This window comes from Apis florea, unplaced genomic scaffold (assembly GCF_048593485.1).
Source record: "Apis florea isolate Af1SG1 unplaced genomic scaffold, ASM4859348v1 contig_2495_pilon, whole genome shotgun sequence".
NCBI classification, from domain to species: Eukaryota; Metazoa; Arthropoda; class Insecta; order Hymenoptera; family Apidae; genus Apis; species Apis florea.
The window spans coordinates 2,550,912-2,564,156 of record NW_028256595.1 but is presented as its reverse complement, the minus strand read 5'-3'; the positions used below and the strand labels follow the sequence as shown (position 1 = coordinate 2,564,156).

At 42.6% G+C, this 13,245-nt stretch overlaps 1 long non-coding RNA gene across 9 annotated transcripts in view; it reads left to right on the top strand.

Moving 5' to 3' along the window:
* The window catches only part of LOC100866282 (multidrug resistance protein homolog 49), a 56,413-nt gene extending 50,821 nt beyond the window's left edge, over positions 1–5,592 (top strand). For all 9 annotated transcript variants that reach the window (XR_015291649.1, XR_015291648.1, XR_015291654.1 and 6 more), the window contains one exon: positions 2,483–5,592. This is a non-coding gene — a long non-coding RNA (multidrug resistance protein homolog 49). The remainder of the gene's footprint in view (positions 1–2,482) is intronic.
* The last annotated feature ends 7,653 nt before the right edge of the window (positions 5,593–13,245 follow it).

The window sequence follows — 13,245 nt, the reverse complement described above, 5'->3', positions numbered from 1 at the left end:
CGCCAATTAACAGCCTCGTAACTTTGCCGCAACTGTTTCCCTCCCTTCCGATTATATTCTTTGGATCGTGGAATATCCGGAACGAGGATGACACATCGTTGTGCGATAAATATACGTTCGTCTCATCAAGATATCGTACGAGGATGAAGAAAAATAAGTGGAAATGTTAACGCGTCAATTTCGAAGTGGATTGTATAACGCGTTCTTTTTTTTTTTTTTTTTTACGTGGCGCAATAATAACTCGGAACGAAGAAAATGAAAAAAGCAACAGTCATTTTTACTCGACTTTTATTATGTACAGACTTTTGAACGATATTTTTACGATCGATATTGATAATCGATAGTCGAGAACTTTATTTTAACTTCCAAAGCGTTTGGAATTTTTATACACGACGAAGACGTATATACGTCCGTAATATAACGTTTGTAATTCTACGCTGCTATTATTTACTTTCAATGCTGTTTCTTTCTTACATAAAATATTTGTTCGTGCTCGTTCGTGCATTCGTGCAGGAAAGAAATTCGGAAAAAAAGAAAAAGGAAACGGGACGGTACACTTTGTTAAAGCAGAGAAAACAATATAATTTATAATACATTCTATTCTCGAAAATAATTTCACAAAAGCCACGCAATTTTGTATTCCTTTATCGCGTATCTTTCACTACGGTACACTCGAATAGCGCGTTTCAACAAAATTGAAATTGTTTTGTTTACACGACGGAATATTTCATGGTGCGCTTAATTCTCGGGAAAAATCGAATCGATCGTCTTTTCGAACTCGACTCGAATTCGAGAATTCTCCCCAGAGACGACGACTTTCTCGAAACTTATTTCTTTCGAATCGAAGGGAAAAAAAATTTGCACGGAAAATTTAACACGCTTCCCCGGTTAAAGTTTAATTTATGCTCCGCTCGAGACAGTTAATTGGTTAATTACTCGGTTAAGAATCGTGTCTTCCAACTAGATCTCATAAATATCATTACACGCGATATTATCGTCGCGCGCAAGTATTATTAGTGATACGAAGCGGATTGACTTAACGTTTTGCATAAATGATCCAATTTTACACCGATACTTTACACGCGGATATTTTACTACGTCAGCCCTCGTGTATTTTCGCGTCCCTGCCATCAAAGTTGCTGCAAAATATTTTGTTCTCGCGAACGTTGAATGTGAATAACAGCGCAGGTTCGGTAATGTAAATTAACCAAGTAACTCGTAGTGTTGCGAGTACGCGAGCTGATGAATATTAATGGATCCTGATGGATTTTAATGAACAATACGCGGGCAAAAAACGCGTGAACCGAACCAGTTGGAAAAGAAAAAAGAAAGAAAGAAAGAAGGAAAAAAAAAAAAGGAAAGATACGACCAAATTTCTATCTCTTTGCATCGCAGAATTGATATACCTTTACGCGTTAATTTAACGAAATTAAAATTCATATATTTGCGAGAATTCAGTGTTAACGAACGGTTACTCCTACGCTCATCATAACACGTAATTATATCCACTTCCCTCGCGTTTCCACATTATCTATTCTTCGATAAAATAAATAGCTACGATTCTTTTCGTTATCCGATCTAGTCTTATCTATAAACGGATTAAATTTTCACTTCTCGAAAAATGTAAATGTTTCGTGATCTTTTCAAAGTGGAACGCGTTAATGCGTTCTAAATTTCTCATCGAAACTGGAAAGGAAACGAAGCGATTGATACGTTAAAAAAAAAAACAAATTGTACGGAGAGAATGCCACTCACAAATGGCAAAAAGGATATATTCGAAGGAAGACTTCTAAGAGAATACCATCGAGAGAAATCAAAACACGGAATTTCGCTGAATATGCAATTCTATCAACTTATTTGAACGGAACAGCGGTAATAATAAAGATAATAAAGAAAATAAAGAAAAAGCGGGAAAACGGAATTGTCACGCGCCATCACGATCCGTCTTATTTTCCTTCTCTCCTCGCTCTATTTTCCTCTATCGACGTTCCGATGGAACGAAAGCCTCTCCCGCCTAGCCGATTATCTCGGTTCGACTGCTTAATTTCCCCGAGAGCGGGGAAAGATCGATTGTTCCAGGCTGGTGTGCCGATCCCCCTCGAAATCGGGGGAGCGACGCGATAGTATTATCTATGGAAACAATCGGAAATACGGTGCGAGAGGATGCTCGATTGTTGTTCCCGCGGACGGAAAAGCGGCTCTCTCGCGGCGAACGAATTTCACGCCAATTATTGTTTCGCGGCTGCTTACAGGCAATCGCATTCCCCTCTTTGTTGGCCGCTCACCGCGCCAAAATAGACTCCCGTTGTACCCCCGCGTGCTTGTTTAACGCCCGATCGTGTCGATCCTCTTCGCGCCTATCATCGTCCTATCGTATCGTTCGTCGTATCGTATATTCGTTTATTTATCTCTCGTATTCGAATTATTCGAGAACGAAGAGAAAGAAGAAGAAAATATCGAGTGTATTATTTTTTGCGCGCAGGTGGTGCAAGCGGCCCTGGACAAAGCGATGGAAGGCAGGACCTGCATCACCATAGCTCATCGGCTGGCGACAATAAGAAACGCGGACGTGATCTGCGTCCTGGAGAAGGGGACCGTCGCGGAGATGGGCACCCACGACGACCTGATCGCGGCGGATGGCCTCTACGCCCATCTTCACGCCCTCCAAGAGGCCGCGATGGAGTAGACGAGGAGGAGAGTCCCCAAGCGTCCCCTCCTCGTCGATCGACTCCCCAAGAAGCTAGGAACGGATCAACCCCCCGCCAAGCGGACGCAGAGCAGATGATATTATTTCCCCTGGACTCCGTGGATCGAGAGAGGAGAGGGGCACTCGTAACGGGGCTTTCGTATATTTTCACACGGACGGATATGCTTCCTTCACCATCCCTCTCCCGGTTCCTCCCCCAATTTTATCACAGATACAGTGTTCAACGATACAGTCTCTCGCCAGTTTTATTCAACCGTGTATTTCTTCGTTTCTCTCCTCCTCCTCTCGCGCGCCTCCCTCTCGAAAGGAAGGAGGAGGAGGATCTTTCGCAGCGGACTCGAATCATTAATAGTAATCTCGTCGATACGATTCTTCTTCGTTCGTACCTTGGACGTCTTTTCTTTCACGGTGCTTGCTATTCTCCGTGAACAACCGATGAGCGATGGCCTCGAAATACCGGAAACTGCACCGTCGATCGACGAAACCGGATCGTCTTTGCATTCGCGCCTTACGATCCATCTAGCGGTCGATCGGTTCTTCGATTCCTTTGTTTTGTTTCGTTTTGTTTTTTTCCCCCACGCAACTCGCGGTGATCGGTCTCGATCCGAATCGACACGACGAAGAAGAAGAAGAAGAAGAAGAAGAAGAATTCTTCCCGAGCCACGTTCAGCCGCGATTCGGATTCGACGCCTCGAATTCGATTCTTCGTTTTCGATCGACGGTCGACGAGGAGAATACGAAACGACACATCCGCGTGGATGGCGAAGGAAGGAATCGTGAAGGATACGAAAGATTCGTGGGAGATATCGAAGAGAGGGAGGGGGGGATATACGCGCGGAATTAAGGAGTAGGAACGGCGCGGGAAAGATATTATCCCCGCCGATTTATGGGGATTGATCGAACGATACGAACAATGGGCGACAGGTGTTTTGAAAAATGGCACGCCGCGAGCCATGTCCTCTTCTCCGACGACCATCTTCCATCCGTATCGGACGCATGAAAAATGTATGAACGTATGTATCATCCTCCCTCCATCACCCTCTCTCGAGTCACCACCCTCCTTCTCTCTGCCACTCCGAAACACACACACATAGATTTTTATCCGCCTCTATTACCTTTATCCCCCTCTATATATCATATATATATATATACGAATCCATAAAGTGTCGATTGTGTCTATCAGGGACGAAAACTTTAAAACGGATAATCGGCCACTTTTCGTGCCTTAGCGATAGCAGCGTGCTTCGTGTTCAATCAAGGAGATGCATTAAGGAAGGAGCAGAGGAAAGGAAGAAGGAATCGCGATCCCTTCGTTCTCGTTTCAATTCGTTCGAGGAAAAAAATTATTAAGGGGTTCGAGGGATCTCTATCCATCGAATAACGCTCTCGTTCTCGGATTCTCGTGGCCGAGCCACGGATCTACTTCTTCACCCAAACTTGTGCCTTCGTACTTCGTATACTTATAGCGATAAGATTCCGTCGTCGACCGTTCTCTCTCCAGCCTTATCGGACGAACGGCGGATATCGTACGCGACGCGCGGATAATCCCAATTTTTCAAAAACGCAATTTTCCCGAATATTTCGCCTCCTCGACGTTTCTCTAAGATATATTCTTTGGAGAGGGAGAAGAAAAAGAGAGAGAGGAAAAAAAAATTATCAAAATATCGAGACTCGAAACTTGTTATTGTTAGCGTTTCTTGCGCGTTCGTTTTACGAGCAAAGGCCGATTTTGCAGAGTACTTAAATTTAACCACGAATCGAACGAAGGCCTTCCAACATTGTACACCGACGATCGAAGCAAGCAAAATGCTTTATTATATCATCGCGACAATACGCTACGTAGAGACGCGTTCGAGACGAGGAGGAATAGAGCGTTTTCGAAAATGGCGTGCGGAATCCCATTTTCCATTCGTTCGGTCAGGATCTGAAAGGCGCTATTATCTTTACTCTCGTGTGTACTTATTATTCCGCGACAGATGACAGAGCGGATCGGAGAAAAAAAAAAATAAATAAATAAAGAAAAAAAAAACAAGAAAAAGAGATGGAAAAAGTACAATCAGCGACGCATCGAATCACGATCCGACGACGATCGATTTTTCACGATCGTTTTTCCTTTCCGATCAAAATAGATTTCGTATTTGGAAACTCCGGGTGTCCTTTCTCTTTTGAGTCGCGATCATGGTGCTCGATACGTTTGATAAATCATGTTCAGACTTGTCTATTATATCGAATCAAAATTGAGCTTAGACTTTTATCATCTACTTTTCAGAATATATTATTATTATTATTATTATTATTATTATTATTATCATTATTATTATTATTATTATTATTATCATTATTATTATTATTATTATTATACTTATACTTATACATATACATATAAATATACATATATACACGTAAGGACACGACATCGAGCACTAAATGGAAGAGAGTGAGTGGAAACGTATAGAAATGAGTGAAGGTGAGAAAGAGAGGTGAGAGTTGTATAGCGTATATGATAAAAGATATCGAAAATTGTTACTTAAGATTTAAGGCTGCGGCCAGCGTAACTTAAGAGCAGAGATCTTAAAAAAAAAAAAAAGAAAAAAAAAAAGAAAAAGAAAAAAGGAAAAAAAATTAAAAAAAAAAAAAGAAGCGTGAACAGGCGATCGCTTGGTTCAATTGCGTGTGTGAGACTCAAAAAAACAGGAAAAAAAAAAAAAAAAATAATGGCGAAAGAAAGCAGCAGCGTGTGTTTTCATTTTATTTTCTCTCTTTTTTTTTTCTTCTTTTTTCATTTTTTGCTCTTTTTTTTTTTTTTTTTTCTTTTCTTTCATATATCGAAAGCGTGTCACGTTGTAACTATTACGAGCGATTACTAGTATGACGATAAAGAGAAAGTATTAATTTTTTTTTCTCGTCTTCCCCCCCCCCCCCTCCCTTTTTTCTTCTTCTTTTTCTCTTTGTTACAAAGAAGCAGGAACAGGTCGTACTGTTGTCATATACAAAAAAAAAAAAAAAAAAAAAAAAGAAAGAAAAAAAAAGAAAAGGGAAAAAAAAAATAAATAAATGGAAACATAGTGGAAAAAAAGTATACTACTACACGAATTCGTTGAATGAACAAAAAGGGGAGAATTCAGTTCACGCCGAAAAATCGTGAGGCTCGTTCCGTTTCATCCATTTTATTCCCCTCCCCCTCCCCCTCCCCTCCCCGTTTAGAACTTTTATTCCCCGGAGGCGGGCGCGAAATTTATTCGCGCCACGGAATTTGTATCCGCCCGGCCGCGGGCTTTTAACGTTTATCGCGAAGCCCCCGCTGTTTGCTCGCGCGAAAATTAAAAGACGCGCGTGTCCCGGCGATCCGCCGTTGAAAAATTGCCACGTTTCGTCTATATTTCTAGTCTTCCTCCTCCCCCTCCCTTCTCTTTGTCACCCGTAGATGTTATCAATTTCCATTCCTCCCGATGTTTCCTTTTCGAACGATCGTCTTCCCTCCCTCTCTCTCTCTCTCTCTCTCTCTCTCTCTCTCTCTCCGTTCCACTCTTCGTCGCGCGAGCAAACATCCATCACGGTCATTTAATAGGAGCTAAACAAGATAAGAGACAGGCGAAGAAAAGATAGCGCGGGGAAAAGATGGCACGGGGTGTAGATTTACTCGTACGAGTTTCTAGTTGGATCGATGTGTCGCAGGGCAACGACGCAAATCTACGCCTCGAAGAGTCCCGTGTATATCGTATAATAAAGGGAATAAAGGAGAATAAAGAAATGGAAGAGGTGACTACGGCGTAGTTTAACGGGCTCGAATCCATTTCGCTTCCGTTCTTCATCTTCTCCTCCTCGATTTCTGGTAAAAAAGTTTCTGGTAAAGTTACGAGCATGCATATTTAGATTAATAGAAGTAAGTAGAAATTGAAAAGTATGCCACGGTTCGAATTCGTTCGAATTCTTCTGGTCTTTCTTCTCCATTCTCCTGCACTTCCCAATTTCGATCGAAGAATAAGGACGAATCTACGCCAAGGAAGGATCTTATTGATAATAAGAGAACTGTGGCACGGATCGTTCAAAGGGTTCGAATTCTGATTCCTTCATTTTTCTCCTATATTTCTCTATTTCGATCGATGTATCGAAGATCAAGGACACTTGGACGGGTTACAAGCACAAGTTTTATTAATAGCAAGAGAAGTTGAACCAGAGTGCAGATCGTTTGAAGATCTCTCGTTTTTCTTACACCTTTCGATCGAAGAGCAACGACAAAATTTACGCTCTCCAAGCGTAAGCGTATAACGAGAAATTGAATTACAAACGTGGGAAACGATTCAACGAATCCGAACGTTAGTTTCTCATTTTGCTCGCGTTTCGATGCGTCAAACGACGAATCTACTCGCGCGTCTCTTGGCACGCGAACGAACGAGGCCAGGCCACGTTTTCCCCAAACAAAGTTCTTCAACCGAATTACGCTACTTTTTGAAGAAGCTACTTGTAGGGCAACGTAGTAAATACGTAGATGGTGTTTGGAGCAAGGCAAGGAGGGTTGACAAGGAGGAAAGAAAGGCCAGGGTGTTTCCATCGTGCACGTGTTCGGGCCGAAGCATGGGAGAAAAGCCGGGGATAAAGAAGTTTGCGCCGCGCGGAGGAAAGCTGATTTATTACCGCGAGGGGCGAACAGAGGAGGCAGGAAGAGTGCAGCTTGTCGGGTGTATAACGCGCGTCGGAAGTTGCGAAATTATTCCGTCGAGTTTTCGTGCTGGTTTCAACGCGAGCAGAGGAGAGGAGTCGCGCGTCTTAATTGTTCGAGACACGCAGCTCGACGCGTTGCTCCCTCGTTGAAAACGGATAATTAATGGAGACGTGGCCTCGTCGTTAACGCGTTGTAAACTAGATCAGCCACGCTCACCGATAAAGCGCCGCCGATGTTCTTTTATCGTTTATCGGTCGCCTCGAATCTTACTGGCGCGCGTCCATTCACCGTGTGGGAATAATTCGCCACTCCTTTTAACTCCACGCCACGTCGACTTCGAATGTATGGATTTCCTTTCATCCTTTTTTCCTCTTTTTCTCGTTTGTTTTATATAACAATTCGTCGATGGAATGTAACGGTGGCGAAAGTCGAAATGATTCCTCGGTACGTATATTGATTTTCGATAAGCGCAAAAGATAAAAAATGCAACGAGATTCAAAATGGCTGCGCATATTGACGACAGTATTTGTATACGAAATACGAAAATTCCTTTCTCCTCTTTTTCGATCGCGGCGATGATCGATCGAAAAAAAAAAAAAAAAAAGAAAAAAAGAAATTTCCCTTTCGAATCGAATCCCATAATCATCGGCCGATAATTCGAAATCTCCGTTCAACGCGGAAAGTTAAGCTCGTCGCATCGGTAAACCTGGCATTCGAACCTTGGATGCATTAGTTAGTTAGTTTCCCGAATTCCAATTCGCCGAATCGTATAACGAAGTTGGGCGCCAAACACGTCGATGATCGCGTTGTATTACAGGGGCTTTACTTCGCTAATTTGTCGAATACAATACCACCGCGATACCATACATCGTCACAGCCTCACAATTTCGCGACCTTTGTTCCCGATGGACAATGGGGACTATTGCTTCGAGGGTAAGGGAATCCATGGTTCGCCCCCTTGGATACCGCGAGCTTTGATTAGAAACCTTAGCGCCCTCTCTTACGCGAGCAAAAAGGCGAATTTTCTCGTCAGCCTTCCTCCTCTCTTTCTCTCATCCCTGTCAGAGCATGTCGGTGAAAAGACATCTGGGATCGACTTGGGAAGCCGCTTTAATCCGGCGTGCCGCAACGATTAGCATTCACGGAAGGAAGCTCACCCTTTGTTGCTCGCCCCGACAGTCGCCGCTATGAATCAGCGCGGAGTCGTGGCGACGTAGATAACCTGGCCGAGTTTGTCGAGAGGCTGAGACAACAACCGGATTAAGGGACAAGATGACGCGAATAAATAGAGACGCCGATAAAAATATACTTTCGATCGAACATTTATCGAGTTGATCCTCGGCGAATAATTCTTCTTCGATATACGCACGGAATCAAATTGGTCGTTTCGTTTTTTAAGAGGAAAGGTGACGAACAGGAAGCAAGCGGAGTTCACACGGAAGGAATTATTCCATTCTCATTTCCATCGCTGCGAGCGATTCTAAACTTTCGAAACTCGATATCGAATTGCTGGCAAAAAGAGGACGCGTAAAAGAGAAAAAGTGGGGATCGGATTGGACGAAACGAGGGAAGAAGAAGAAGAAGAAGAAGAAGAAGAAGAGGAGGAGGAGGAGGAGGAGGAGGAGAAAGAGGTACGGTTTGGACCGTCAGGTGCATATAAATCAGCATAAATTGTAGCACGGAATTCCATACCCGTCTCTCTCGTCGTCCGTGCGTTCTAGGCTCCGCGTTTAACGTGCACGAACGGTCCGCACGAACGAGCGTGACGCGGCCTGCGCGAGTTGCCAACAGCAGCAAGGTAACGACCGCTCGCGTGACACGGAATCCGCTTTGTCCGACTGCCTTTGTCGTCCCCGCTTTTTTTTTCTTCTTCTTCCTCAACCTCGAGAAAACGAAATTCTCGTTGCTTATGAAAAGAGTTTTACCCTCTCGCGGACGGGATCCCTTTCTCTTCTCCCTTTCTCCAACGGAAAGATAAAAAAAGAAAAAAGAAAATGAACCGAGTTTACATTTTACGTTTTCGTTCCTAGGTCGAAAATTTATTCAATGAATCAAACAACGAAGAAACGCGATTTTTCTTCAGGGTGTGTTGTTGCGCTCACTGCGTGGATAAATTTCGGGAAATATTGCCGTTATCGGGTTAATTCTCTTTCGCTCAACGAAGAATTCATTCCAAGGCAACGCGCGAAGCGTTCGTTCAACTTACTTTCGACGAGTCGAGGCGGAGAGAGATCTTGAACTTTCTCGTTTAGCCTCCTAGATTTCCAAGATTTCATCCCACGGAGGGAGGATGCTACATTCGATCCGAGTTTTCATACTTTCCACTTTATGTACGTATATATATATATATATATATATATATATATATATATATATATATATATATACTCGGATTTACGTCATCGAAATCTAGAATCGTTGCTGATCGCGCTTTGAACGATTCGAAGATCGAGGTAATCTAATTTTTAACGAGCGAAACGACTAAATCCATTTTTCGAAAATTTTGCGAGAGATCGATTTCCCCTCCTTTTTGTTTGATCCGCCCGGAAATCCGCGAAATATTATTATCTCCCCAGCGATAGAAATATTCCGCTCCATTAAATATTTAACGAAAGCGTTTGTTCGTTTCCAATTAGTTTAAAATAGCGGAACGTTGAGAAGGGAATCGAAGAAAATCACGTCGCGGAATTATTTATTTATTTATGATTACGAAGATATCGAGGGTATAATTCAAATCCTTTCCTTCGATCGATGAAAAAAAACGAGAAAAAATTTCAATTTTTCGCGCGTTTACTTGAACGCGAGATTCGGATGAAAGCGATTCTTCTTTGAATCTGTTCTCCAAAACTGGGCGAGTAGAACGGTTTTTATCACGCGTATGTGCGGCGACACGGACAATTTCGCGGGCAGACGTATTTGGAATTAAAGAGTATCGATCGCGCGATTCCCAGTGTATAAAGAGGTAGAAAGAGCGTGTCGAATGCGGTTGCACAGTGTATGCATCGAAAGCTGGTATTTTCAGTGTAATTATTCCCAGTATTTAGTTGGGGAGGGCGATTTTGTCAACATAATTACGGGGTCGTTTATAAATATTCATGTTCGTTTTAGTATTCATGAACGTGTGTAGCCTCCTCCCTTCCTGTAACCGAGCGATACGCGATTAAAAGAATATCTTTGCGAAATTTCGTACGTGCTCAACTCTGTTCACGCCCTCCCTTGTATTGATAATTAGCGCAAAAGTGGGTTGGAGAAGAGGAGAAAAAGGGAAGGACACGCGTTTGCGGCGTGTTGATCGAAGTCGAAGCGTGACTTGGTCGGAGAAGAGAGAAGAGAGAGAGAGAGAGAGAGGTGACAGCTCGTGTACGGGCGCGCTAATTTCCATTAATCTTGGCGAGGACAAGAGGGGATAATCGATAATATCGATGGAATATCGAGTTCCAATCACAGGATCGCGGAGCGTGACCCAGACCGCGTACCGTGTCGACAAGAACAAAGCTGCGCCCATAATTTATGCGCCCCATCAGCGGGAATCTGTCGGGAGGGAGAAGCGTCGTGTCGTATCTTCTCTCGTGTTTCTGTCGCGCGACCTGAAATCCTTTGACTCCGTTCAAACGCTCCTTTCGAAACGACTCAAAACTGGGGCATCGTCACACGTGTCAAACCCGAAACCCGCACAATTCCAATCGATTTCTCCTCATCTTTGGAGGACGATTTATAGAGGGGATACGCATCGAAGACTTCGCATCGCCTCTAACGGAGATTCGAGGCGAGAGCTGGACGAGTTGGAAGAAACTCCTTTTAAGGCGAGTAACACGGTTAAAGAGCGGTTATTATCGCGGCAGAAATTAGGAATTCGGCGCGCGACTCGGCAAACCGCCACTCCGCGTTGTCGCTTTCGACTAGATATCTCTTGTTCCGTGAAATTAATACACGGCGTGAGGGGAGGAGAGAGGCAAAGAAAGCAGGTAAGGAAAGTTACCAAGTAATGGGAGAGGGAGAGATTTGAACAGGATAATGGCGCGTAACGACGCAAGATTTGCGCCGTTTCGTTAAAATTAAAGCGCCATTTACGCAGCGGGCAATCCGTTCAACGAGTACAACGAGTGTTTCGACCATTTTAAACGTTTTAATGGAAGGAGAGAGAGAGAGAGAGAGAGAACACGGCGATGAGAAACTCGATTCGCGTGTTCAGCACGAGGAAATAAATAAGTCGATTCCTTTCCTCGAGTTAGTCCGTCCGCTCGAATTTTCTCCATCACGTCCTCCTGCTCCTCCTCCTCCTTCTCCTCCTCCACTCGGAGAACTCTTGGGAAATGTTGGTCATCGACGCAAATCCAATCGATTTCCTCGTCTCACTCACGGAGAAGGAAGGAAACGTTGGCGATCAGATTTGCAGAGGAAACGTCGCGAGCGAGAAAAGACACCAAACTTCCTCCTTTTTAATTCCTCTCCATCTGTTTGCTTATTTTTTATCCGATCAAAGATCGAATAAGTTACGTCTCTTCGATATTTTTCGCACGTCCAATTATTAAATTTCGAACGAAATTGGAACGATGTTTCTTTCCACGGTTCGAGCAACGACGACGGGAAATATAGCTCGGGCGAAATAACCGGGATCGCTTTCGATGGGAAGGTAAAATATTTCAAACATTTCGTGGACGCGTTTTTTTTAATTAAAGGCTCGATCGAGGCGAGCAACGAGTTTCAATTAAGCGGGAAATGGCTTCTCGTTGATCGAATGCGAAAGGATCCTCCTTGAATTCGTCAGTTTAGCGTGGCGTGGGTGTCGAGCGATAAGTATTTCGTACAATCGCGTGTGCAGAAACGAATTTGTCGAGAAAAAAGGAAAAAAAAGAAGAAGAAAGATTTATGTCCTAATGGCGAATCCGATCGTTCGTGGCGAACGCGAGCGTTGGAGGATCGTTTTATTAAAATTGCCTCGTTTTTTTCTCTTTTGTTCTCTCTCTTTTTTTTCCTTTTTTTTTTTTTTTTTTTTTAATCGTTCCATTGTTTCTCGCCGCTTCGAAACGCATCAACGTTATATAAATTTGAATCGAAAGATTCATCTTTATCCCTGTAATTATTTGCAGCTTGCGTCAAAATCGGTTATTCGTTCTTTTGCAAGGATTGACGAATGTTCGTACACACAACAATAATATATAGAATCGGCTAATAAATACTTGTCGTCCTTTGTCGATCGATAATAACAGCGACAAAAGCGTGCGCGATAATGGAATGTTTTCGACATCTCGAAAACCTGTGTTATGCAAGCGTCGCGTCGTATGCGTTTTTAATTATATTTTATATATCTCACTATTTATCTTCCTTCCCGTTATTATTCAATCGCGCACGAACTCGCTGACAAAAACTCATTCATAATCATCTGTAATAATAAATTCGAGTTTCGAGAGCATAAAAGCGTATAAAGGATTAAAAAAACAACCACGGTTTTATAATCGGCTATAACTATCGGATTTGAGGAGAAGAAGAAGAGAGAGAGGGGAAAAAAAATAGTCTATCAACAATGATTTATGATCGAAGTTATGAAAAAAAGAAAAATTTTTTTCAAGATGAAAATTTTCGTATAAATTTCTTTTTCTATGAATTTTTTTGATCGTTCAATAGTTTAAAAATGTTATACATAAATCTCGACTTGACAATTTAAAACCGTAAATAAAAAGACGAAGGAAGGAGCTGAGCTCGAATCCATTTGGGAAATTTGAAAAAAAAAAGGTTCGAAAAATTATTTATCGTCACTTTTTAATTTCAACATTCTTATGGAAAAATTAAATATATATATATATTGCTTTTTATATATTTCTCCATTTTTCTACTTTACATCGCATTGAAACTTTTCCACGATTGAGAACGTAAT